This window comes from Megalobrama amblycephala, linkage group LG1, assembly GCF_018812025.1.
Source record: "Megalobrama amblycephala isolate DHTTF-2021 linkage group LG1, ASM1881202v1, whole genome shotgun sequence".
NCBI classification, from domain to species: Eukaryota; Metazoa; Chordata; class Actinopteri; order Cypriniformes; family Xenocyprididae; genus Megalobrama; species Megalobrama amblycephala.
The window spans coordinates 36,685,039-36,712,224 of NC_063044.1; the positions used below are offsets into that span (position 1 = coordinate 36,685,039).

Sequence of the window (27,186 nt, forward strand, 5' to 3'; positions counted from 1 at the left end):
CTTCTTACATTAAGTCTCCACCCATTACAGTAGCGGCCATTTTGAAAAGTACAGTATTTGTTTTTTTCGCTTCTCCTCCTTCAAAATTTGTCCAATTTTGTCCAATCTTTGATCAGATTATCTTTGGACTGAGCCGCACAGAAATGACTGAACAGATTTTTTTTATTCATCTTTGTTCAAAGGTTATGATGTCACGAAGTTAACGAGGTCGACCCAAAATTAGTATAGAGGTTGTATCTCGGCCAAACTTTGAGCAATCGAAACAAAAATTGGTACGCTTCATCAGAACCATGGTCTGAGGGTCTATGCCAAACTTGGGAACAGCGCCACCTACAGGTCATGAGATATGAAAAATGGCTATTTTGGCCAATAACTTTTGAACAGTTTGTCAGAAAATCAAGATCTTGGTGTCTATGGATTCCTTGGATCATGCCGAATCCGACGATACCGATTCTGTCAATATTGGATGAATCACGTGTCCGCCATTTTGAATTTTGTCATAAATTGCGATATCTTTTAAACAATTTGACATATCTTCACAAAAATTGGTATGTATGACCTTTAGAAGGTCCTGAAGGTACCTGAGAAGTTTCAGCACAGCGCCACCTACTGTTCCACAGATGTAATGATTATTTCAAAAACGCTTATAACTTTTGAAAACACTTTCCAAAATGTGTATGCTTCATGTCATTTTATTCCCTGGCTTATGCCGATTCCGACAATGTATCATTTGTCATTTTCCTTAAATGTACCTGTCTGCCATATTGAAGTAAATGAAAAACAGTTTTTTCGCTACTCCTCCTACAAATTTTGGTCAATTTTGTCCAAAATCAGCTCAGATGATCTTTGGACCGAGCCGCACAGAAATGACTGAACAGATTTTTGATATTCACTACCATTTCCGAGATATTCATCTCTGAATGTGACCTTGCTTGTGTTTGTTGTCTTATGCTAGTTAGCTTAGCACAGTAATTGCTTAGCATGCTAAACTATTGCTATTCTTTCTAATGTGGTCTTCAGTCAACAGGTTAACCAAAACTTAGTTGGCATTAAATAACTTTGCATACTAATATGGTTAACATGCTATGAAGCTTTTTTTTTTTGTGAACTCTTTCTCACACTGAAACCTCTGCTTAGCATACTGATGAACTTGCATGGCTGATTAGCTCAATGTGTTACACCACGGATCCCGAATGCTCTGCATCGTGGGTTCGAAACTCAGTGTGACACATGCCCAGACCGCATGAGGTACTGTGGCAGGAAAAGATGCAGAACTTGTGTCTGTTCTAGGCATTCTGCCTAAAACTGGTCTAATCTGAAGCTATCACATGCAATTCCTTTATGTCCAAATTCGTAGTTATTCTTCTTCCCCCTGTATGGTAATCAATGAACCATAAGAAGGAAAATTATCAAATTTGGCATGCTTGTAGTGATAGTAATTAAAAGTAATTTGACCAACTTTGGAGTATCCTAGGACTAAGTCTATAGCGCCACCACCAGTTCAAATATTCACTTTTGTAAAGGTTTATAACTTTTGAACCCTTTGTTCCAGAAAAATGAATGTCAATACAACTGATTCCTCTCTTCATACTGATCACATTCAATATCTTACATTAAGTCTCCACCCAGTACAGTAGTGGCCATTTTGAAAAGTACAGTATTCCGTTTTTTTCGCTACTCCTCCTTCAAAATTTGTCCAATTTTGTCCAAACTTTGATCAGGTGATCTTTGGTCTGAGCCGCACAGAAATGACTGAACAGATTTTTTTTATTCATCTTTGTTCAAAAGTTATGATGTCACGAAGTTAACGAGGTTGACCCAAAATTGCTATAGAGGCTGTATCTCGGCCAAACTTTGAGCAATCAAAACTAAAATTGGTACACTTTCAAGACCATGTTCCATGCCAAATTTTACAGGTCATGAGATCTGAAAAATGGCTATTTTGGCCAATAACTTTTGAACACTTTATTAGAAAATCAAGATCTTGGTGTCTATGGATTCCCTGTGAATGGTAATTCGTCAACAATGAACCATAATTTTGAAGGACATATATCACAAAATTATCATCAATTTGAAGGTCATCAGCACAGCGCCAAGTGTTGTAGCAAAATTGATACTTTTGTAATTTGTCTGCTTTATGTCAATTCCCTGGTTATGCCGATTCCGACAATGTGTCATTTGTCATTTCCTTAAATGTACTTTGATATTGAATTAAATCAAAAACAGTTTTTTCGCTATCCCACAAAGTCAATTTTGTCCAAAATCAGCTAATGATCTTTGGACCGAGCCGCACAGAATACTGAACGCTACCATTCCGAGATATTCATCTCTGAATGTGACCTTGCTTGTGTTTGTTGTCTTATACTAGTTAGCTTAGCACAGTAATTGCTTAGCATGCTAAACTATTGCTATTCTTTCTAATGTGGTCTTCAGTCAACAGGTTAACCAAAACTTAGTTGGCATTAAATAACTTTGCATACTAATATGGTTAACATGCTATGAAGCTTTTTTTTTTGTGAACTCTTTCTCACACTGAAACCTCTGCTTAGCATACTGATGAACTTGCATGGCTGATTAGCTCAATGTGTTACGCCACGGATCCCGAATGCTCTGCATCGTGGGTTCGAAACTCAGTGTGACACATGCCCAGACCGCATGAGGTACTGTGGCAGGAAAAGATGCAGAACTTGTGTCTGTTCTAGGCATTCTGCCTAAAACTGGTCTAATCTGAAGCTATCACATGCAATTCCTTTATGTCCAAATTCGTAGTTATTCTTCTTCCCTGTATGGTAATCAATGAACCATAAGAAGGAAAATTATCAAATTTGGCATGCTTGTAGTGATAGTAATTAAAAGTAATTTGACCAACTTTGGAGTATCTAGGACTAAGTCTATAGCGCCACCACCAGTTCAAATATTCACTTTTGTAAAGGTTATAACTTTTGAACCCTTTGTTCCAGAAAAATGAATGTCAATACAACTGATTCCTCTCTTCATACTGATCACATTCAATATCTTACATTAAGTCTCCACCCAGTACAGTAGTGGCCATTTTGAAAAGTACAGTATTCCGTTTTTTCGCTACTCCTCCTTCAAAATTTGTCCAATTTGTCCAAACTTTGATCAGGTGATCTTTGGTCTGAGCCGCACAGAAATGACTGAACAGATTTTTTTATTCATCTTTGTTCAAAAGTTATGATGTCACGAAGTTAACGAGGTTGACCCAAAATTGCTATAGAGGCTGTATCTCGGCCAAACTTTGAGCAATCAAAACTAAAATTGGTACACTTGATCAAGACCATGATCTGAGGTTCCATGCCAAATTTGGGAACAGCGCCACCTACAGGTCATGAGATCTGAAAAATGGCTATTTTGGCCAATAACTTTTGAACACTTTATTAGAAAATCAAGATCTTGGTGTCTATGGATTCCCTGTGCCATGCCGAATCCGAGGATATCGAATTCGTCAACATCGGATGAACCACGTGTCCGCCATTTTGAATTTTGTCATAAATTGCAATAACTTTTAAACAATTTGACATATCATCACAAAATTTGGTACATATGACCATCAGAGTGTCCTGAAGGTACATGAGAAGTTTCAGCACAGCGCCACCTAGTGTTCCACAGATATAATGATTTTTGCAAAATTGCTTATAACTTTTGAAAACATTATCCAAAATTTGTCTGCTTTATGTCATTTTATTCCCTGGTTTATGCCGATTCCGACAATGTGTCATTTGTCATTTTCCTTAAATGTACCTGTCTGCCATATTGAATTAAATCAAAAACAGTTTTTTCGCTACTCCTCCCACAAATTTTGGTCAATTTTGTCCAAAATCAGCTCAGATGATCTTTGGACCGAGCCGCACAGAAATGACCGAGCTACCATTCCGCACAGAAATGACTAGCACAGTAAACATGCTAAACTATTGCTATTCTTTCTAATGTGGTCTTCAGTCAACAGGTTAACCAAAACTTAGTTGGCATTAAATAACTTTGCATACTAATATGGTTAACATGCTATGAAGCTTTTTTTTTTTGTGAACTCTTTCTCACACTGAAACCTCTGCTTAGCATACTGATGAACTTGCATGGCTGATTAGCTCAATGTGTTACGCCACGGATCCCGAATGCTCTGCATCGTGGGTTCGAAACTCAGTGTGACACATGCCCAGACCGCATGAGGTACTGTGGCAGGAAAAGATGCAGAACTTGTGTCTGTTCTAGGCATTCTGCCGAAAACTGGTCTAATCTGAAGCTATCACATGCAATTCCTTTATGTCCAAATTCGTAGTTATTCTTCTTCCCCCTGTATGGTAATCAATGAACCATAAGAAGGAAAATTATCAAATTTGGCATGCTTGTAGTGATAGTAATTAAAAGTAATTTGACCAACTTTGGAGTATCTAGGACTAAGTCTATAGCGCCACCACCAGTTCAAATATTCACTTTTGTAAAGGTTATAACTTTTGAACCCTTTGTTCCAGAAAAATGAATGTCAATACAACTGATTCCTCTCTTCATACTGATCACATTCAATATCTTACATTAAGACTCCACCCAGTACAGTAGTGGCCATTTTGAAAAGTACAGTATTCCATTTTTTCACTACTCCTCCTACAATTTTTGTCCAATTTTGTCCAAAATCAGCTCAGGTGATCTTTGGACCGAGCCGCACAGAAATGACTGAACGGATTTTTGATATTCGCTACCATTCCCAAGATATTCATCTCTGAATGTGACCTTGCTTGTGTTTGTTGTCTTATGCTAGTTAGCTTAGCATGCTAATTGCTTAGCATGCTAACCAGTTGTCATTCTCTTTAATGTGGCTCTTCAGCTATCAAGTTAACCATGAGCTTCATTAGCATTAAGTTAGCTTAGCATGCTAATATGGTTAGCATGCTAAGTAATGCTTTTTTGTAAATTCTTTCTTACACTAAAAGTTCTCTTCCACAGATTGTTGAATGTGCATCCTCAAGTAGCTCAATGTGTAAAGCCAGTTACCTGATGAGCTCTGCACCCCAAGATAGTGGGTTCGAATCCCAGGTGGAGCGGTTTTATGAAATAGTGTGTTTTGATTCCTTTACTGCCTCTTGGATTAGAAATAAATGCTTTTTGTTTCATGCTGTGTTCATTTTCATCTAAGCTTATGTACATTCTGAGTTCATTTTCGCCCGTAATTCTGAACCAGCTGTTTCATGTTTGTTCATTTTCTGCTGTTTTTCCTCTTCCTGCTCTGTATTGCGCTACAGCATGATGAGCTGCAGAATGATCTAAAGTAGTTATTAAATATAACATTCAGTGCAGTTTTATAAAAATTCTTCATTTTGAGTTCATTTTCATGAACTAATGAACTTCGGCAGGTGTGCCAACATTCACCTGCACAGTGGTGCAATGAGATGAGAAATGGACACTGGACTCGGAGGTCGTGGGTTCGAATCCCGTGTGGGGTTCCTTTATACAATAGTGTGTAATGAGTCATTTTGATACCTTTTTTATCCAAATAAGCATTGTACTAATCTTTATTCCTCTTGAATGAGATACAAGTGTTTTTAGTTCATTCCCTGTTCATTCTCTGAACTTCTATTGATTTTCATTTCATTTCCACCTGTCCTTCTGAACCAGCTGTTTTGCATGTACATTCAATTTCTGCTGTTTTTGCTCTTCCTGCTCCGTATTGCGCTACTGCCCCTTCTGGGGCTTGGCCCCGAATTGCTATATTTACACATATATTTTTGTACATGTATAGTTTTCTACGAATGCCCCAAAAGAGTTCTTTTGTTATTTGTATGCATGAATGAAGTGAAATAACAACTCTTTTGATTTTAAAACACTTTTGGAGAGTCCTTTTTTTTTTTTTTTTTTTTTTTTTGTTAAAGCAAGATGATAGTTGTTTTTTTAAGACATTTTACTTTTCTCTGAGTATTAATAATCATGAACTCTCCCATGACCCATGAAGATACAAGTACAGTTGTAAATTGCTGGGCCCAACTGTTCAAAAATAATTTGATTAGATTCAGCTATTAGATTGAATGAAATATTGAAAAGGGGGTGATGTACAGGAACAGTCAAGGAATCCAGTCTTGGTTTTGATCTAGATCAAACCTTCAGTATGTGCTGTTTAAAACATTTTAGAAAGATTTATAAAAGTAATCATGACTGCCACTCCTGTAAATGCACTTTGATACTTTATTTGGGTATACTTCATTCTGTAATAAGAGATTTGTTGGTAATTAGTGTTTTAGCTTTTTTTATAATCTAGTATTCATTGAAGATTTGTATAGTTACCCAGTTGTGTGTGTGTGTGTGTGTGTGTGTGTGTGTGTGTGTGTACTTGTTTTTGTGAAATATCAGGACACAAATGTGTATAATGACATGGGTATGACATAGGTATTACAAAAAGAGGTGAAATATGAGGACATTCAGCATGTCCCCACTTTTCAAAAGGCTTATAAATCATACAGAATGAGTTTTTGTGAGAAAGTAAAAGTGCGCACAGTTTCCTGTGATGGGTAGGTTTAGGGTTAGGGGGAGAGAAAATACAGTTTGTACAGTATAAAAACCATTACGCCTATGGAATGACCCACAATTCACAAAAACAAGTGTGTGTGAATGTGTGTATGTTTGAGTGTGTGTGTGTGAAGGGGAGATGGATGATTGCTAATGATCTAAAAATCTCATCTCAGATCAGGGACTTGTAAATCAAACTGATATCAATGTAAATGCGGATCTGATTTTCTTCAGTTTCTCCATGTGAAAATCAAACAGCACTGAAGTCGATTTGAGCTGAACTGAGATGCATTAATAAAGGCTTTATCAATCTGTTCATGTGACTGTTAGTGGAATACATCTATACAGCATCAGTGGGAGATTATTATTGACAAAATTAATTACGTTTATTCAAGCTTTCTTATGTTTCTTGAATGTAGTGTCATTATCACCCTCATCTGAGATTTAAAATGACCAAAATTATTCAGAAAAAGAACATGCAGAAACTAGGCACCTCCTCTACAGGTAACAAGATGATGCAACTGCAGAAGGGAGGAGCATCTTCATTATATAACCAAAAGTGAAAGAAAATCCGAACAACTTTGAACAACAGCTTGATACCTGGTGAGTTCTTATTTCCTGCAATAGTGTGTTTTATGTAAATGTTGTGATATATTTACATTATATATCATTACAAACATAATGAGATTTGTAATTCAAGACTGTTATGCATGCTTTTGGACCACCCCAGTTAGATTATTGTAATTCTTTATATATTGGTGCTCCTCAGACATGTATCACATGTTTGGAATTAGTTCAAAATGCCGCAGCAAGGCTCCTCAAAGGGAAGCGTAAAAGTGAACACATTACACTGGTTTTTTATCTCGCTTCATTGGTTACCGGTTAAATACATGACTTTACGAATTGATTTTAAAGTTTTGTTATTTGTTTTTAAGTCTAATGGAACCAGTACCTACACAGTACCTATCTGAATGACTACATCCACCCCCACAGTCAAGATCACTCAGATTGTGGGACTCTGATCTACTATCTGTTCCTAGAACTAGACTTAAAAATAGGGGTGACCGTGCTTTTGTCATCGGCTCTAAGTTATGGAATGGCCTACCGGCTTACAGCAGATCCGCCCAAACTTGGTCAATTTTCGTATCCACTCTGATATTCCTTGATTTTCATTAGCATTTAATCATCTTTTGATTTAAGTATTCTCTTCTATTTAACCTTAGTCCATAGGTTTTCCATTTTATTGTCTTTTATTCTCTTTAATGTTTTATGTGTTTCTATTCTATTGTTTGTTTTCTTTTGGCTTTTGTGAAGCACTTTGGTCATCACCAGTAATGTGCTATATAAATAAAATGTTATTGTGTTGTATTGTATTTATTTTTGTGAATTGTACTTGTTTTCTAGAAACCATTTTACTGATCTTGTTGTGATTAGTCTGTATTCAGATACAGTGAAGATGGCGACTAGGCCTAAAAGACTTCCTGGTAAGAGACTGTTTACATCAGTGGTTCTCAACCTTTTTTGGGCCAACGCCCCCCTGTCCATTATCCAGGTCCTTTACCGCCCCCCAAGCACCATTAGCCTACATCATGAATCCATTTTCCAAACCGTGTTTTTGTCTTATCCTGAATCACTATGACACACCTATAATAAGAGTTTGTATTTTATATTTATATTGGGACCATTAGACTGGTTCGAGTCTGCACCGCTGCGGAGTACAGAACAAGATGCCTGCAATTTTGATTATTTACCGCTAGAGCTCCAAAAGTTACGGACTGCAGCTTTCATAATTAAAAAGCATGTCACTGAAAGCCAAATAACTGATTTGATTTGACTGAACAGTGGCAGGCAGCCGGGACAAGCTGGAACTGGAACCTCCGAAATCTGATCCGGCACCTCATTTGGGGGATCCCCCTCTCATATAACACCAAAAGTGGTCCATGCCAGGTTTTGTGTTTTCCAACACATAAGCAACATTTAAAGCGGTGGCTGTCAAACTTTTTTTTAAAGAACAACCTTTTTGTTTAGTTTTTTTTGTTTTTTTTAATTGACGCGACCAAACCAAGTCAAGTCAAGCATAAGAATACTAAAATATATAATATACATATACAGAACAAGAATAAAAACTTGTAAGTTGCTATAAACAAGCCCAAACGAATTAATCTGAAGAGAAACTGAAAGTAAAAACCGGTGTTCTCAAGCAGCCTCTCGTTCGGCACGAATTCAAATGTTTCCATATTAGCAATGTATTTGGATGCTGAACTTGTATTTATTGTGTTAAATAGGATTTGTACTTCACTCCCGTTTCAATATCAACGAAAAAAATCATCCTCTTCAAATCAGAAAAAAATGTGTTTGGCAGGACCAGTTTCAGCGGTGGTCACGCTGAACGGCACAGATAGGATACTACGGAGTATGTATGAGCAGTGAACAATGAACAGGCTGTGATGTCAGTTTGCAATGAATATGTTGAGTGCGCACGCAAGGCGCCGTCGCGATCACTTCAACTGTTTCCTTATACCAGCAGAAACAACTTAAATACTCCGTAATTTACAGATATGAGTAGGCTAAGACATTATTCGATACTGCGAAGTTTACTTTTATACACTCACACTAAAAACAGAACATTATGCGTTTGCAAAATAAAGAAAACAGGATGCGCTTTTTGCCATCTCGGTTTCCTTTCCTTGAACTTGTTTGTGGAGCGCCGCGCCTCGCAAAAATGAATCAAACTCAGCAGTATATAGGCCACTATTGGGCACAGTTTCTTTCTTTCGCTTTGTTAGTCAATTCAGTCAAATAATGTTTTGTTTATTTATTCATTTTAGACTATGCTTTTATGAAAATGCCAACCCATTTTTTAAGTCTCGTGACACAGGGTTTGAAAACTTGTGATATAAAGAATACAATTATATAATTACATAAATTATAGACATATAAACTTCGATGACGATGTTTTCTGAAACTTAAGCGTGCAAGTCGCATGTTTTGCATTATGAAGGGAACTTGAGACTACAGAGAGAGCTATTTGTGTTGTTGGATATCGTTTTATTGAAATGCTGTGAGGACGCAGAAGAACTGATGAAATACTGGTTAAACGCGTATATGCCCACACTGGCAGTTTCCACATGAACGCGCTCGCGCACAAAATAGCTACGAGTTTAAACATCTGATTTCTATGTCGAGGGCTGTTTGTCATAATGCCATGGTGTTTTACGCACAAATGGTCACTACACACCATGAGTATGCCAATGGTTTCCATCACCTTAACGCACATTTGAACTAACGCAAAACTCAAGATAATCTGCGTCTGCCTATTGAATTTCTTTGATAATTCTGGACAGTAAAAACCACCATAGGCTGCCATATGGTCATTTCAGCGCTAATGTGTGCACTTAGGATTTATTTCGCATTTAGGAGAGTATTGCAAGAAGCTGCTTACATTAATCTTACTTTGGAAAAAAAAAAAAAAATGCAATCATGATTTTCATAACAAATTATGTTATAATTATAGGCTTAAATACCTTGGTATCAGCTTATGTTATCATCAATGGTATAATTAATTCAATTCAAAATTATTTGGTTTGTCATGATTAATTTGTGTCCATAATAAGTAAAATAAAAAAATTTAAAAAATCTTCTAACAAGAATAAACACATATGAACAATTATTAAATTATGAATGTATTATTAATTATTTTTAACTAGCCTATCTTGAAACTATCCAAGCAGCGTTTTGCGCTCAGATGTGACGGCGAAATTACCATGTGATTACAGAATATATTTAAATTAATTATCCATCAAATTATCATTTTCTCCTTACAGTCTTGCGAGTTAACAATAATGCCCAGTAAATTACTTTGTGAACAAAGAAAACATTTTGGCATTAGGCATTAAACATGTAAAAGTTTTACCTTACAAATAGAATTTAGTTTCATTCATTTTAAAATTCGTCACCAGAGTGAATGGGAACATGATTTATTGAAAATATTTGAAAATATAAGTGGTTCTTAAGTCAGTACTTTTTTACTGGCTTGTCAACTTTCCATTCCTCCGCTTCGTGGTTCAGCGCTGGATTCAAGCCACCACCGGATTGTTGTCAGCGCGAAACACATTTTTGTGCTCGTGAATTCTTGTCAGCGCTTGAGCGCTGGTATGACTGGAAAAATAATTGTTGCAAAAGAAACGATACATAGCCTAGCTTACATGTTGCGTTAAACTGGCAGATTTTAGAATGTTGTCGGCAATTCTTTTGCAAGTATTACACGTTTAATCTTGTCTTGCCTGGATCTTTGGTGTAAACTCGTGAACGCCCCCCAAGAACACCTGAACGCCCCCCTTTTAAAAATATTGCTTCCAACGCCCCCCGATGTTCTCTGACCGCCCCCGTTGAGAAACACTAGTTTACATTGTTTAATAAAGAACAAGAGCATTTAGTTGGATTAGTTTGGATTGTTTGGCTTAAATTTGTTAGTCATTTGTTTTGTTTTTTTCTAAATATCATCATAAATGACTGATGTTGAAGCAAATGCAGAACCATCCAGATCACCTTCACACTCACCTGAAAAATATATAAATTTGGGATGCAAGTAACAACCAGTTGATAAAATTGATTCTGAAAATAATCTGTTACTGCTTGATTATTGCAATGGATCTTGTATCTTGTCAACATATTAAATATTTGCACAAAACACTTTCACTTATTTTTATGCTTATTTGTAATATAGAAATGTGTTGATTGTTGTATTTAAAATTTGTTTACCAACCAAATACAACATATATTGCAAGAATATTTCAACAGGTAATATTAAACTGTAGATGTCTAAATGCAAGCTTTTGTCTAGTAATGGGTGATTTCAAAACAGTGCTTCATGAAGCGTCGAAGCTTTAAGAATCATTTGTTTCGAATTGGTTCAGAGTAGGGCTGTGCTTGTTTTGAATCGCGATAAAATATATGTCAATAACGATGATAAGCTCTAGGCATTTTTAGTCGATATGGATTAATATAAGAGCCAATCATACAGCAGACAAATGCGACAACAGCCAATCAGTGTGCAGCTTTTAACATTCACGTCAAAGAACAAAGTCAATTTCCTACGGCACTTTGCAAAGCAAACTCGACACAAGGACGACAAAAATGAGTGGAAGCAACAACGAAAGTGAAACTGACCTCAAGTTATTATTATCGACAAAAAAGGTAGCACGAATTCAGTGGTTTGGTTAATTGAAAAGCGACCAGGCGCAGATTAAAACGATCTGTAAAATATGGCTTCGGAAGGTGAAAAACAAGACTGGCAACACAACCGACCTTTTCCATAACAGTACTTTCCATAGGGCTGTGTATTGCCAAGAATCTGGCGATACAATACGCATCACGATACAGGGGTTATGATATGATATATTGTGATATATTGTGATGTATTGTACTGTATTGCGATATATTGCGATATTGCTTTTTTAGAAAAAGGATGCAATTTTAGGAAAAACGGTCATAAAGAACACACCACCATATGCATAAAACCTTACAAACAACCGTTTTATTTAATCATTACAGTATCATTTGCATTTATATCACTAATCACTATTTTGTGCAATCTAAGGGAAAATAGTGAAGTGACTGCAGGATTCTTTATGTGTATATGTTTTAAAGGTTCACAGTATAAAAGTTTTTAATTTCTAAACAACTAGTGCATAGTCCATATTTCATGACTAAATATCTGTGTGTTTTATATTTAATACTGTAAAGCTGCTTGCTTTAAAGCAGTCTAATGTATAAAGTGCTATTTAAATAAACGTGCCTTCACTGAAGTGCTGAACAGAGCTGGTGCAAACATATCCATATCGCTATGATCAGATGCTTTCTTTATGCTGTCACCGCTGTCATTTTTGTTATGTATTTATTTTGTTACTGAGAGGAAAACGTGCAGTACATAACATACATATTCTATCTAAATGCCTCTCAGCAGCGTGGATCGCGTCAGGATGTAAAGTGAGCGCTCAGATTCAATTTTAACATGTCATATTTTGCAAACAACTGACTCTTGTCGATCTCCTTAGTGGGTTTTTTTATAGCTGAAGCCAAAATGAGTCCGCACTTCAGTTATGTATGCCACGGGAGCGGAATAATTCTGTCGTCTTGTGAGCTGGGTTTGCTAATGCTAAAGCTATTGATGCACCTCGTGCTTCTACGGACTCCGGCTACGCGTCAGTTTACATTCTAAGAGAACACTGACATCTAGCGGTTGGGTTTTATGGGTTTTATACAGTCTGTGGTTTAAACCGAACACAAACCCACGAACCTAGGATGTAAATAAATAAATAAATAAATATCGATACAGCGTTTTTGAGAACCGATACAGTATCACCAAACATAATATCGCGATATTCACGTGTATCGATATTTTCTTACACCCCTAACTTTCCACACATAATATACCTGTGCAGCCCACCCAAGTAAAGTGTAACGGCTGCCCAAGTATATTTGGAGACACATTTATGCTTTTATTATTTTTATCCTCCCTTTCTTTTGTATCCGCCCAAGATAACGAAACCACCCGTGATCGATTAACTAGTGGAAAACCTCCCTTCGCCCTACGTGTTTCGTACCTGCTGGTTATGTGTGCATCAGAACTGTTTACTCCCGCTGACATTCCCACGTGCACTGCACATATTGTGGATATTTCATAAAGAGCGCTGCATGTGCAAAGTCACAAGGCGGCGCTGTTGCGCGTTCTACTGGCTCGCGCAACAGCGCTTCAGAGTGCTTCAAAGTGATTCTCAATCAATGAAAAGGGCAGATTTATGCCAAGCGATTGCTAATGAACACAAGTTGATGGATTATTACAATGTCTACTTTATGGCCTTTATATAAAATGTTTTAGACAGTTGTAAGAATCTGAAGTACATTTCAAAATAAGAGTCCCGGTGTATTTCGGGCTTGTTTTATAATTAAAAGTCACATGCTAAGTTAGTAAGTTGTCTTAATTTTTTATGGCCAAATGTTTAATATGTTTTTGTTATTAAACTATACTTTAAAATGTAATTAATGACCCCTCAAATTTTTGTGGCTTCGGTCATAGTTTAAAGCTTGCAGCATTAACGGTTTATATATCGAAATATATCATTATCGATCAATAAGGGAAAAATTATCGAGATTACATTTTTGCCTAGTTCAGAGCACCAAAATCACTTGATTCCAGTAAACAGTTTTCGTTACGTCACAAGAGTTTTGACACTTCTATAGTTCACGTGACTTTGGCAGTTTGAGTCATGCTTCGAACCACTGATTCAGAACAAAAGATTTGTAAAGCTTTGAAGCTTCATGAAGCATTATTTTGAAAGTGCCCATCACTAGATATTGTTGAATAAATTCGCTATTTTGTTATTTTTGGCACATAAAAAGTCGTCGTTCTCGTAATTTTATAATATGAAAGTTGAACCACTGTAGTCACATGAACTGTTTTAAATATGTTTTTAGTAGCTTTCTGGGCATTGAAAAAGGGAATGTTATAGCTGGCGATGCAGGCCTTACTGAGTAGAGCTTAGATTCTCTGCCCAAGCCCGAGCCCGGACTCGACACGGCCCGGCCCGACCCGGCCCAAGGACGGTGGCGGGAAATATCGGCCCGACCCGGCCCGTGGGTCGTGCCTTGATAAAGCTCGTCACGTGTCATGCGCAGCGTCTCGTCCACTCACACTCGCAGCCTCGCACGCGTGACGCTTCACACCTGCTGTGTGTACTGTACTATTCAGTAGCTTAAGTGCAACATGGAGCTTGAAGAAGCAAAAAAAAAAAAAATTAAAACAGGAGAATTAACTTTGAGCAAGTTTGGAGGAAAATCGGAGGTATGGAAACATTTTAAACTAATTTTAATAAACAAACAACGCAGTTTACATGCTTCTTCCTTGTCGTATTATTCATTAAGATAATAATTAATAAATGCACGCACAATTATGAACTTGATAAATGTTACAGATATGTTTTACTATGCACAAACAAATGCCTTTCAACTTACATGTGCAAAATTCAGAATTAAATTAATGTGCTGCGATTTGTACAAAAAAAGTCTGTAGTAGCTTACGTGTGTTTAGCCATTAAATAAGCACATTTAGTTTCAAGTTTGTTAAGTTTTGTTTTGAAGAAAGATTTTGAGAAGTGAGTTTAGTATAAATTGTATCTTAATTTTAATACATTTTTCATCAACCAATTGCCTGGATTTAATACATAAAAAGCAATATAGCAGACAATGTAATTATGACATGGAGGCGCCGGCGCGCCGCGGTCACACTTACACCTTTTTAAACTCGTAACACACGCTGTGCACCGAATTTACAAATGCACATCTTGCTTGTTGCTCACACACATATTATGTTGAAATAACAATAGGTTGAAGTTTATTAACATTAACATTATTAATAATAATTAATCTTTAAGAATATTTGATTGAATGCTGAATGCTGTGCTAGTTCAATTTAATAAAATTAAAACTTTAATTATGATAATTAAAGTAATTGAATATTTAATATTGAGTGGCCAATTTTTGCTCATTTATTAATAGTATTTATATAATATATATATAACTGCGCAGCTCCCCCATGTAGCCTAAATGATATATAACACAGCAGCACCTGCGTAAAAAAAAAATAAAAATCTGGCGCCGCCCCTGGTTATAACGGCCCACACATTAAACATGGTCAGGTTTAAATTGGGCTCGGGCTCATAATTACAGTGGACGTGTCGGGCTGGGCTCGGGAAGGGTCGGGCTTGATTTGTTGGGCCCGATCTAAGCTCTATTACTGAGCCAACAGTTTTTATCAAAAATATCTTAATTTGCTTTCCGAAGATGAACGAAGGTCTTACGGTTGTGGAATGACGTGAGTAATAAATTACAATTTTAATTTTTGGGTGAACTAACCCTTTAACTGTTCACGGGTTGTTTCTTGACAAAGTGACATCGCCAGCTACTGGTCTGGCAGCAAAATAGAGCCTTTTTAGTTATTTTCACGGATCCATGTGAATGGAGATTGTTTTGATCCTTTTTTAGTATATCCTCAGTGTTACTTTTAACACCCTGTAGTGTGGACACAAACACTGAGGAAAGTTCATTTAACACTGGGGTTTTTGCTGTGCGCTTTTGACTTATTACAGTCGTATTCTTTATTTTCTGTCTCTTTCAGTGATGTCTGCGAGCAGCTTCAGTCCAGATGATCCAGTGATCCGAATTCTTCTAATGGGCAGAAACGGTTCTGGGAAAAGCTCATCTGGAAACACTATACTGGGAGAAAAGAAGTCCAAAAACATAAGAAGATAAATGAAGCTAAAGTTTGTGAAGAAGTAACTCAGACCAGTGAGAAGCAGGTGCATGTGATTGAGTGTTCAGACCTACTGGATCCAGATCTGAATAAAGAGCAGCTGGAGATGATGAAGCAGCAGCTGGTTTCTCGATGTTCAGCAGGTCTCAGCGCAGTTCTGCTCACCGTTCCTCTAGAGGAACCTGTGGAAAATGAGGAAGAGATCCTGGATTATATCAAGTGCTTATTTGGTTCTGAAGTTCAGAAGTACATCATGATTCTGTTCACACGTGGAGATGAACTGGAGGATCTTGATGAGACCATAGATCAACATCTACAAAGCAATGATCATGCGGATCTCCAACGATTGGTGACAGAATGTGAAGGAAAGTTTCACTGTTTAAATAAGAGTAAATCAGATGATCAGAAACTAGAACTACTGCAGAAGATTGAAGGAATGGTGTTGGAAAACAGAGGGAAATTTTTCATGGAACAAATAAATTGGAGTGACAACAAAGAGAATGGTAAAAAGAGATTTTTTAATATATTTTTCATAATCAAAAGAAAGTCCCAAACCCTATCCAAGTTTACAAAAGTATCAAATTTTATTTATCACAAGGTTTCATTCCCGTGACCTTCGTCAGGCATATACCTGTTTTATGATGCCCTTTTTGATGTTTTTAGATGTTTTTAGTTATGGTTAACTGGACTTAAAATTGACTAAAAAAAAAAAAAAATTTGTAAATATCTTAATTTGAAAGATTAACCAAAGTCTAAAGGGTTTAGAAGACAGGAGGTTGTGTAATTAATACCAGAAGTGTGATTTTGGGGTGAAATAAACAGCACATAAATGCAGTCTCTGCTTTTTTGTAGTTTCAGGAGAGTTTGCAGCAGAAGATCCAATTGCCATTGATGTGATTCCTGAGATGAAAGATCTCAGGCTGGTTCTGCTGGGAAAAACTGGAGTCGGGAAAAGTGCCACTGGAAACACCATCATTGGCAGAAATGTGTTTGAATCTACAGTCAGTTCAAAGTCTCTGACAAAACAGTGCAATTTAGAAACAGCAGTGAGGTTTGGTAAAAACATCACAGTGATCGACACACCTGGACTTTTTGATAATGTACTCAGTGAAGAGGAAACTATTACTGAAATAATGAAATTCATTACATTGTCCTATCCTGGACCACATGCCTTTATAATTGTCATTGATCTTGGTCGATTCACTGATGAGGAGAAAAATACAATGAAGAAGCTGAAAGAAGTGTTTGGAGAACAGACAGAAAAATATACCATGATCATCTTTACCCATAAAGATCAGTTAGAGAAGGAAAATAAAACAATTGATCAGTTTCTACATGAAAGTGATCCGAATCTTCAAACGCTCGTATGCAGTTGTGGAAACCGATTCTTCTTTCTAGACAACAACTCTGCAGGTTTCCCACAAATCAAAGATCTGCTCAGTAAAATAGAGAAGATGGTGGCAGAAAATGGAGGACACTTTACAAATGAGAAACACATTCAGGAGATTCTGAAGCAGAAATTGGATGTGAAAGACAAACAGAAACACAAAGAGGGAAATCAAACAGTATGGCCGAAAAGATACTGGGGTTCACTATGGTCCTTATGTCTACTCGTTCTTACCTTCATTTTTACTCCAATATGTGCAATCGCTGTATATTTTCCGAAGAAAGCGTTGTCTAGGGGTGGGCATGTGAAGGCAACTAAGCCTGTAAACAGTGTCGAGAAGAAACTAACAGAACACAAGAGGTGTGTAATTCAGTAAGAAAACAAAAAAGTTAATAATGCTAAACTCATGTATACTTGGGTATCTGAGGTATATTTAAGACAGTTGTTATTGCATAATAAACCCCTTCAGGGTGATGCATTTTACTTTTTCTGAGTATTGATAATCATGAACTCTCTCATGACCCATGAAGATACATGAAGTACAGTTTGATACAAAAATAGTTTGATTAGATTTCGGATTGAATGAAATATTTTGAAATTGTCGGAAGATCACGGATTAAGGAATCCAGTCTTGTTTTTGGTCTAGATCAAACCTTCAGTATGTGTAGATTTGTAGAAGTAAATAAAAAATCCGGATTTGTGATACTTTCAGTCTGCTGTTTTTAACAATTGAATTTCTTGTTAAATTGAATTGTTGTTGTTGTTGTTTTTTGTATTAGGTCAGATGAATTATCTGATTGTTTAAAAGACAATAAAAGAGAATTTAAAAAAAGAAAATCATTTTATTGTGCTGTTTGCTGTCTCTTCAAATGAAAACCCTTAAAGGGACTCATTGCTGACTGTTATACCTGTTGATCTTCAAATATGCCTAGTAGTTGGCATTGTGATGTTGGGCATGCAGCCCTATGTAGAATCAAGGTGACCCAATCCAATGTTGTTTTGATAAAACAAGAATAAAAATGAGATAAATTCAGCTTTTTAAACAGCTGGGCCCAGTCTTTTGATCCAACAAAACAGGACTTTCCTGGTCCCACAGGGTGGATATCGGGAACAAAAATGGGGAAAAAATTAAATTGGTCAAAAACCGCAACATTTGTGAAATGTAATGTATACTACGGTGACTGGGAGGGGACACATTTGGTTCACTTAGTTTTGTCGTCGGCATGAGATATTAATTCACGGGAACGTGATAAGCCGAGGCCATGAGATCATTTTGTCAAGCTAACGACATCCTTATGTCGTGGCCCCACAATGTAAAGTTGTATTTTTAATCAAGAAAAAGTGCAGAATTAAGAAATGATGATATATTACATTGCATATTATTGTATTGCGTGTGATGTTGCCTAGCAGCCTAGAAGGCATTTGAATTCATTTTATCAATAAATGTTAAAAGAATATGCCTTGTACATCTTGTAACAAGTTAAACTTTTCTTTCTTTAAGTCTCCTTGTTATCACGGGGTTCTATTATTAGGTTAGTGTTGGTCAGTATATCTTAACATTATCAATTTAATAAAACATGTACAAGCATAAGACATTCACTGTGCAATGCATGTATTAACAAACTTCCTTCCAAACACATACACCCCTCATAACTCCAAGGATAACATGAATTGAGTCCTTAAATCAAAAAGGGCCTTAAACAGAACCTACAAAGTCCCATAGAACACCAACAATCAGAGTCCTGAACAAAAAAAGACAACCCAAAAAAGCAGTTCAAAAAAACAGTCCAAAAAAGCAGTTCAAAAAGGCAGTCCAAAAAAGTAGTCCAAAAAAGCGGTCAAAAAAACAGGATAATCCAAGCAAAAAAGGAGATTTGTATGAAGCATAAAAAGTAAAAACAAACCCCAACGGTCTCACCCACGTTAGCTTCTCAGGGATTTTCTGGGCTCCTAAGGCAATACCTCTGAGGAAAAGGAAAAACAGTCCCCCAATGATCCCAAAAGGAGAAAAAGGAGATAATCCACTGGGAAAAAACCCTCAAAAACCCCAGGCACTCCTTTGTTAGCCTGTCTTCCATGCATGCCGCCTCTTCTTCTTCTTCTTCTTCTGTGGATTTATTGGCGGGTTGCAAACCAACTGAAAAGGTGCATACCGCCACCTACTGTGCTGGAGTATGAAAGAAGCTGATACATGGAAGATTCTCTATATTCTGTATTTCAAACCACTATTCCTTAAGAACTTCATTAATGCTGTAATTTGTCTACCACACTCTATTCCTGTTTTTAAAATATTGTATATTGTGAATTCTGTAATACCCAAAGCTTGCATTTCTCTTATAAGCTCCATTCTTTCTTGTTCAAATTTTTTACATCTTATCAAAACATGTTCTACAGTTTCCATTTGCTGGCATACATTACAAAAACCAGAGTTGTGTTTGCCCATGATATGTAGTGTTGCATTAAGATTGGTGTGCCCCATTCTTAATCTTGTAAAAATAATAAATTCCTTTCTATTTATATTATGACTAATTTGACTTGGTTTTACATTATTTTGTATTCTATAGAGATGTCTTCCTTTCTTACATGAGTCCCAGTATTTCTGCCATTTACTCCCACAAGCTTGTTGAATCAATGACTTCCCTTCTACCCTACTTAAAGTGACTGCTTTGTCAATATTATCCACTTTGAGTGCTTCCTTGGCCATTTTATCTGCCGTTTCATTTCCCTGTATCCCCACATGTGCTGGTACCCATAAAAACTGCACTACAATTCCCAATTGTCTTAATCTAAATAAAATAATCAAAATTTCAATCAGTATGTCTTTCCTACATGATTGAAAGGTTTGCAAGCTTAAAAGTGATGCCAATGAATCTGAACAAATTAAAACTTTCATTTTAGAGTTTGACCTTTCCTCTTCAAACCATTCAAGTGCCATCTGAATGGCCACTAATTCAGCTGTGTACACTGAAGTTGCGTCAGTTAGTCTTGCTTTGTTCCCACTTTTAAATTCTGGTACATAAAATGCTGCACCAGTTCGTCCTGTCTCAGGATTTTTTGAACCATCAGTGTATACCTGAATAAATGCTGAATGAACAGTATTAATGTATTCTACTGTTTTATATTTGACTTCACCTCCAACTTCTCCTTTCTGAATTCTGTCATGTATTGTCAAATCAATTTGTGGTTCACTTAACAACCAAGGTGGTATTGGAGATATTGTTATAGTTGGTCCAAATATTTTTGATTCTATCCTCATTTCTTTTGCCCATTCCTGAGCCTTCCATGCAAATCCTGTACCATGTAATTGTCTAATCTCCCAACTTTCCTCTAATACTTCCTTAGCTAAATGACTATTATTATGGCCCTTTAAACTTATCCAATATGCCATAGATAGTTTTTGACGGCGCAAATTTAAAGGCATTTCTGATAGCTCTACCTGCATTGCTGCTACTGGTGTTGTTTTAGCAGCTCCTAGAATGCATCTTAATGCTCTATATTGAATAACATCCAATTTCTTTAGCAACGATGCAGATGCAGACCCATATACAATGCATCCGTAATCTACTATGGAGCGAAGAAGTGCATAGTATGCATGCCGCCTCATGAGCCACCACAGACTTTAAAATGGCCGCCTCTCACCCTTACACAGAGGCCTTTCACAATAAGAGTCCTTCCTTTCCCCATCACATTCCCTGCCCCACAGATAATGTCAAATAGTTACAAACAAATAGTTTACCAAAAATATAAACAAATAATCATCATAACAATCATAATCATCAAAACATGAAAACATTAATTGGAAAATGTTTTCTTTTTTATGGAGGTATCACAGAGTCCCCCCCCCCCCTGCCAGCGGCTACTGAGGGATGCTTCCCCAGAAAGGTTTCAAGTTAACAACATTCACTGTGTCTTCTTTGTCATTTGGATGAATCCATCTAACTTTGTAATTCACTGGCCCAAGCTTTGTCTTCACCCTGGCTGGTCCTGACCAGCGGGGAGCTAATTTAGAGGAGAAATATTCAGAAGCTTTGGAAACAGGATGAGCCCTCACCCAGACCAGGTCTCCCACTTGAAATTGTGCATCTCTCCTGTGGGCATTATAGTACCTAGCTTGTCTAAGTTGTGCCTTCCTTACAGATTGTTTGACTTCTTCAGTGAGTTGCTGTTGTCTTTCTATTATGGAGTATGAAGATTGAGACGGGTCTGGAGAATAGTGAATCAGTCTCTCCAGTGGCCCTCTAAGGGGTCTTCCCAGAGTAAGCTCCGCAGGAGTCCTGTTAGTAGTTTCATGTTTAGCATTATTTATTGCAAATCGAAACTCTGCCAGCCACCTGTCCCACTCTTTATGGTTCTCCCCACATAAGAAGCCATCATGGTTCTCAACGTCCTGTTAACTCTTTCAGTGAGGTTTGTCTGTGGATGGTAACTGGTAGTTAATTTCTGAGTAACACCCCAGTTCCGACACAAATCAATCAAGAGCTGACTGAGGAATTGTGGTCCTCGCTCTGATAGAAGGTATTTCGGGACCCCCCACCGATTGAAAATTTCATCCTTTAAGATTTGACAGATGCGTAGAGTCTTACTGTCTCTCAAAGGGAAAAGCTCAATCCATTTAGTAAAGTAGTCAACCACCACAAGAAGATAGATATTACCCTTTTTACTTTTCGGGAAGGGTCCCATGAGGTCCACGCCAAGCATGTAACCTGGCTCTTTTACCTCAGTTGATTGGAGAAAACCCAGAGGTTTTATATTCGAAGGTTTATATTGTTGACACACAACACACTCTTTAACATGTTGCCACACATTCTTTCGAATTTCAGGCCACCATGCCACCTCCAAGATTTTCAATAGGGTCTTCATCTTCCCGAGATGAGCTCCTAAAGGATTGTTGTGAAAGTAGTCGATGAAACAGAGGACAAGGGACTTTGGAACTACTAACTGATATTTTCCACCACCAGCGTATGGCACAACTCTGTATAAGACACCCTGCTGGATTTCCCATCTTATCCGATCACTTTGTTCATCCTTCATGTCCACTTTATCCATCAATTCCTTTACATGCGCATCTTGTCCTTGGGCTTCGGCTATTTCAGCCAACGATGTAGGCAACTCAAAGATCCATGAGGAGGTCCTTTTTGGTACACATGCTGCCACAATTGCTTGATCTTGGCTGGACCTAGATAGAGCATCAGGTACCACATTCATTCTCCCTTTTCTATACTGAACCTGGAATTGAAACCGTTGTAGCCTCAAGGTCCATCTGGTGAGTCGAGAGGTAGTCTTTGGAGCGTTAAAGGCCCAGGACAGTGCTGCATGGTCAGTATATACTACAAAGGGTACCCCCTCAAGGTAGTGGTGCCATTTTTCTACCGCCCACACCACAGCCAGGCACTCTTTCTCAGACGTAGAATAGTTTAATTCGGCTCCTCTTAGACTCCTTGAGGCATAAGCAATAACCAATTCTTCCTCACCAATCTTCTGCGTAAGTATCGCTCCCAGGCCAGTAGCACTAGCATCGGTTTGTACTTGAAAAGAATGACCTGGATCTGGTTGGGTCAACACAGGAGCTTGTCACAGAGCTGCTTTCAACCTCTCTACACTCTGCTGGCACTCTTCAGTCCATACCCACACAACATTTTTCCGCTGCAAATGATACAAAGGGGCAGCAAGCTCAGCAAAATGTGGGATGAATTTGTGGTACCATCCAATAAGGCCCAAAAACCTCTGCAAAGAAGGAAGATCATGTGGAACGGGATAGTTAGTAATAGCAGCCGTCTTCTCTGGATCCACTTCCACCCCTTTTGCTGAGACTACATGGCCCAAGAATCTTAGCTCAGTCTTGAGAAAGTGACATTTCTTCAAGTTCAGGGTCAAATTGGCCCTATGGAGTCTACCAAAGACTACTTCAAGATCTTGAAGATGCTGCTGTTTAGATGGAGAGTATACAATGATATCATCAATATACACAAAACAGATGCTGCCTATCAACTCCCCCAACACTCTCTCCATGAGCCTCTGGAAAGTAGCTCCTGCGTTTTTCAGCCCAAAAGGCATAGTCAAAAAATGATATAGGCCAAAGGGGGTGACAAAAGCAGTCTTTTCCCGGCTACTCTTCTCCATTTCCACTTGCCAGTACCCTGATTTTAAATCAAGGGTGCTGAAATATTGTGCTCCATGCATAGATTCTAAAATGTCATGAATGATGGGCATAGGATAAGCATCTTGAGGGGTTTTAGCATTTAAACGCCTATAGTCAACACAGAACCGTAGGCTTTGATCAGGTTTAGGCACAAGTACTACTGGGGATGCCCAAGGAGATTGCGAAGGCTCAATGATGCCATCTTGGATCATTTTTTTAATCTCTTCTCTAATGATTTCCTTCTTTAGCGGTGAGACTCGATAGGCTTTACACCTTACTGGGGTGTCATCTGTGGTTAGAATCTGGTGGGTGGTCAAGTTTGTCCTTCCCAACTTGTCCGAACAAACAGAAGGCCATGCATGCAATAGCTGTTTCACTACTTTCGGATAACACTGTATTAGATCATCCTTTGATGGTGATTCCACAGCATTTAATGGCTCAGGCATCCCAGACTCTAGAGGCAAAGCCATATACACATTGACAACTTGCTCTTCCTGCTGGCTCCATAATGGTTCCCCAAGTGGCTGGCAGAGAAATGGAAACACAGTCCTCCGTCCATTGATACACAGTTCATAACTTCTCTCCCCCACATGTAATCGCACTCCCGTTTGACCCAAGAAATCCAAGCCTAATATAAGGGGAAATGCAAGTTGTTTGTCTGCCATCACATAAGTGTCAACTGTCCACATCATTCCATGCCACTCATAGGTAATGGGGACTCGGCCTTCTGAGGTCTGTGTCTTCCCATCAGCCAACACAAAGGTCCTATTAAAATGTCTCATGGGCTCACCTGGTCCAGCCAATGCCTCCCACAGCTGGCACTGCATCAAGGTAAACGTGGATCCAGTATCTAGAATAGCCTCCACTTGCTTACCACGAACTCCCAAAACCACTCGGAGCAATGGAGGAGTGGTCGATTGCACTAGTGCAAGATGTTGAATTGGTCCAGACAGGGGTTTGGAGGTATTAACATGACGGCTTGTTGGATTTTTCTTCCCTTTTTCATTAGCTTTTATTTGATTTACCTTAGCCCAGTAATCTCTTTTGGAATTGAGGTCTCTTTCCACCAGTGATCCAACCTTTAGTCCCATCCAACAGTCTTTTAAATCCATTTAATAATCGTTTTTTTTTTTTTTTTTTTTTTTATAAAGCTAGCGGTTGATAAACAGAACTGCATGCGTCTTGCGGAAGAACATTGAAGCCGGAGCTACTTCTCTCGGTTTATGTCTATGGAAAGTCACACAGATACTGTACGTGCTACTCTGCAGAGGTTTGTACCAGACCGGTATAAAATAGTCTGAATATAATTATTATAAGTGTATCATAATGATTCAGGGTAATTCAGGGATTCAGGGACGAAAACACGTGGATTCATGTTGTACATTGACATAATTTTTGTACATTTTGAACACACACACAAAAAAATATTACGGACAGCAGCTTTAATATTTTTATATTATTATTAGTTAGGCTACATTTAGCTATTCATTGTAGGCTGAAAATATATTTGCTCTATGTTCTCTTCATTTCCCATATCCCTTTGTCTGTACCGTATGTGTTACGTGTACTGGTGTAGAGAGACGAGGCAGATACGGATTTCCACAATACATATACTTCTTTACTGAAACAAGGCAGGAGGCACCAAACATACACTTAACATAAACAGAGAACGGACGGGGAGTGAAGGGAGTTAGTGTAATATATAGGGAGTGCTGACAATAGAGTCCAGGTGCAGGTGATGAGTGACGATGGGGAGATGACGAGGGAAGTGGGTGCAGGTGTGGAGAACAGGAGGATCTTGGGAAATGGAGTCCAGGGGAACAAGGGAACTGTAACAGTACCTCCCCCTCCCGGTAGGCGCGTCCTCGCGCCGTAGATGTAACAACCGGGAGGGGGCGGGCGCCCTGGAGACCTCAAACCGGAGCAGGGGGATGAGTAGACTGGAGTGGAGGTCTCCAGGGCGGGCCCAAAAGCCATGGCGGGTCAGGGGCCGAAGGCGGCCGAGGGCGGGTCAGGGGCCGAGGGCGGGTCAGGGGCCGAGGGCGGCCGAGGGCGGGTCAGGGGCCGTGGGCGGCCATGGCGGGTCAGGAGCCGTGGGCGGCCATGGCGGGTCAGGAGCCGAAGTCGAATTTCCGCTGAGCCCAGGCGGCGCTGAAGGACTGGCGGGTGATGGCGGAACTGTAGGCTCCGCCGACCGAAGCGCAGCCGGAGCTCCAGAAGGCCGCAGCGGAAGCAGGAAGACAGCCAACAAAACGAACACCGGGGGGAGTGAGGAGGCCAACAGAAACCGAGGGACGGAGTGACGGAGCGGAGACGGAGGAGTGAAGTCCAGAGGGAAGGGCAGGCTGACGAGTGAACAAGGTGTGAGTGGAGGCAGGATGGATACTGGTGAAGCTGGTGGACTGATGGGTAACGGTGGAGCAGAGGGAGGTTGGAGCCGGGGTGAAGGAAATCGCCCAGAGGTCCGAGGTGGAGATCTGGGCGAGGGGGCTTGAGGTGGAGGTTCAGTGTAAAGACAAATGGATGGAGGCGGGAGAGGGAGGCAGGGAGGGGAAACAGTCTTTGGGCTGGAGGGTTCAAAAACACAGTTCACAGGAGTAGTTGGCTCGGCGGCGGCTGGAGCGGCTGGCTCGGCGGCGGCTGGAGCTGTGGGCTCGGCGGCGGCTGGAGCTGAGGGCTCGGCGGCGGCTGGAGCTGAGGGCTCGGCGGCGGCTGGAGCTGAGGGCTCGGCGGCGGCTGGAGCTGAGGGCTCGGCGGCGGCTGGAGCTGAGGGCTCGGCGGCGGCTGAGACTGGAGCTGAGGGCTCGGCGGCGGCTGAGACTGGAGCTGAGGGCTCGGCGGCGGCTGAGACTGGAGCTGAGGGCTCGGCGGCGGCTGAGACTGGAGCTGAGGGCTCGGCGGCGGCTGAGACTGGAGCTGAGGGCTCGGCGGCGGCTGAGACTGGAGCTGAGGGCTCGGCGGCGGCTGGAGCTGAGGGCTCGGCGGCGGCTGAGACTGGAGCTGAGGGCTCGGCGGCGGCTGAGACTGGAGCTGAGGGCTCGGCGGCGGCTGAGACTGGAGCTGAGGGCTCGGCGGCGGCTGGAGCTGAGGGCTCGGCGGCGGCTGGAGCTGAGGGCTCGGCGGCGGCTGGAGCTGAGGGCTCGGCGGCGGCTGGAGCTGAGGGCTCGGCGGCGGCTGGAGCTGAGGGCTCGGCGGCGGCTGGAGCTGAGGGCTCGGCGGCGGCTGGAGCTGAGGGCTCGGCGGCGGCTGGAGCTGAGGGCTCGGCGGCGGCTGAGACTGGAGCTGAGGGCTCGGCGGCGGCTGGAGCTGAGGGCTCGGCGGCGGCTGAGACTGGAGCTGAGGGCTCGGCGGCGGCTGATGCGGGCTCGGCGGCGGGGACTGGAGAACTTGGCTCGGCGGAGACTGGAGAACTTGGCTCGGCGGAGACTGGAGAACTTGGCTCGGCGGAGACTGGAGAACTTGGCTCGGCGGCTGGGGCTGAGGGCCAGTTCATCCCCTCAAATACAATTAAAATCCCCACAGGCACTGGAGCTGGCTCTGTGGAGACCGGAGCGGGCTCTGGAGAGACTGGAGCCGCTTTCTTCCTCCTCCTCCGCTTACTGGGCCCAGTAGAGGAATGTGGGTCCAGCATGGGGCAGGCAGGGAGTTCGCTGGAAAGGTATGCGGAGGAAGCCGGAGATTGACTGACTGGCCCGGCCAACCGTGTTTCTGGATGGACTGGACGACAACACTTATCCTGAACCCTATCCACATAGAATTTGGAGCCATTTAACCACAAAATTAAATTGATAGTTTCGCTTAAGGAGAAACAAAAAACAGGTTCATCAAAACGGATAG

At 40.0% G+C, this 27,186-nt stretch overlaps 1 pseudogene; it reads left to right on the forward strand.

Annotated features, from left to right (window-relative positions):
• Positions 1-7,077: 7,077 nt before the first annotated feature.
• Positions 7,078-18,016, forward strand: LOC125245631 (annotated as a pseudogene).
• Positions 18,017-27,186: the final 9,170 nt, after the last annotated feature.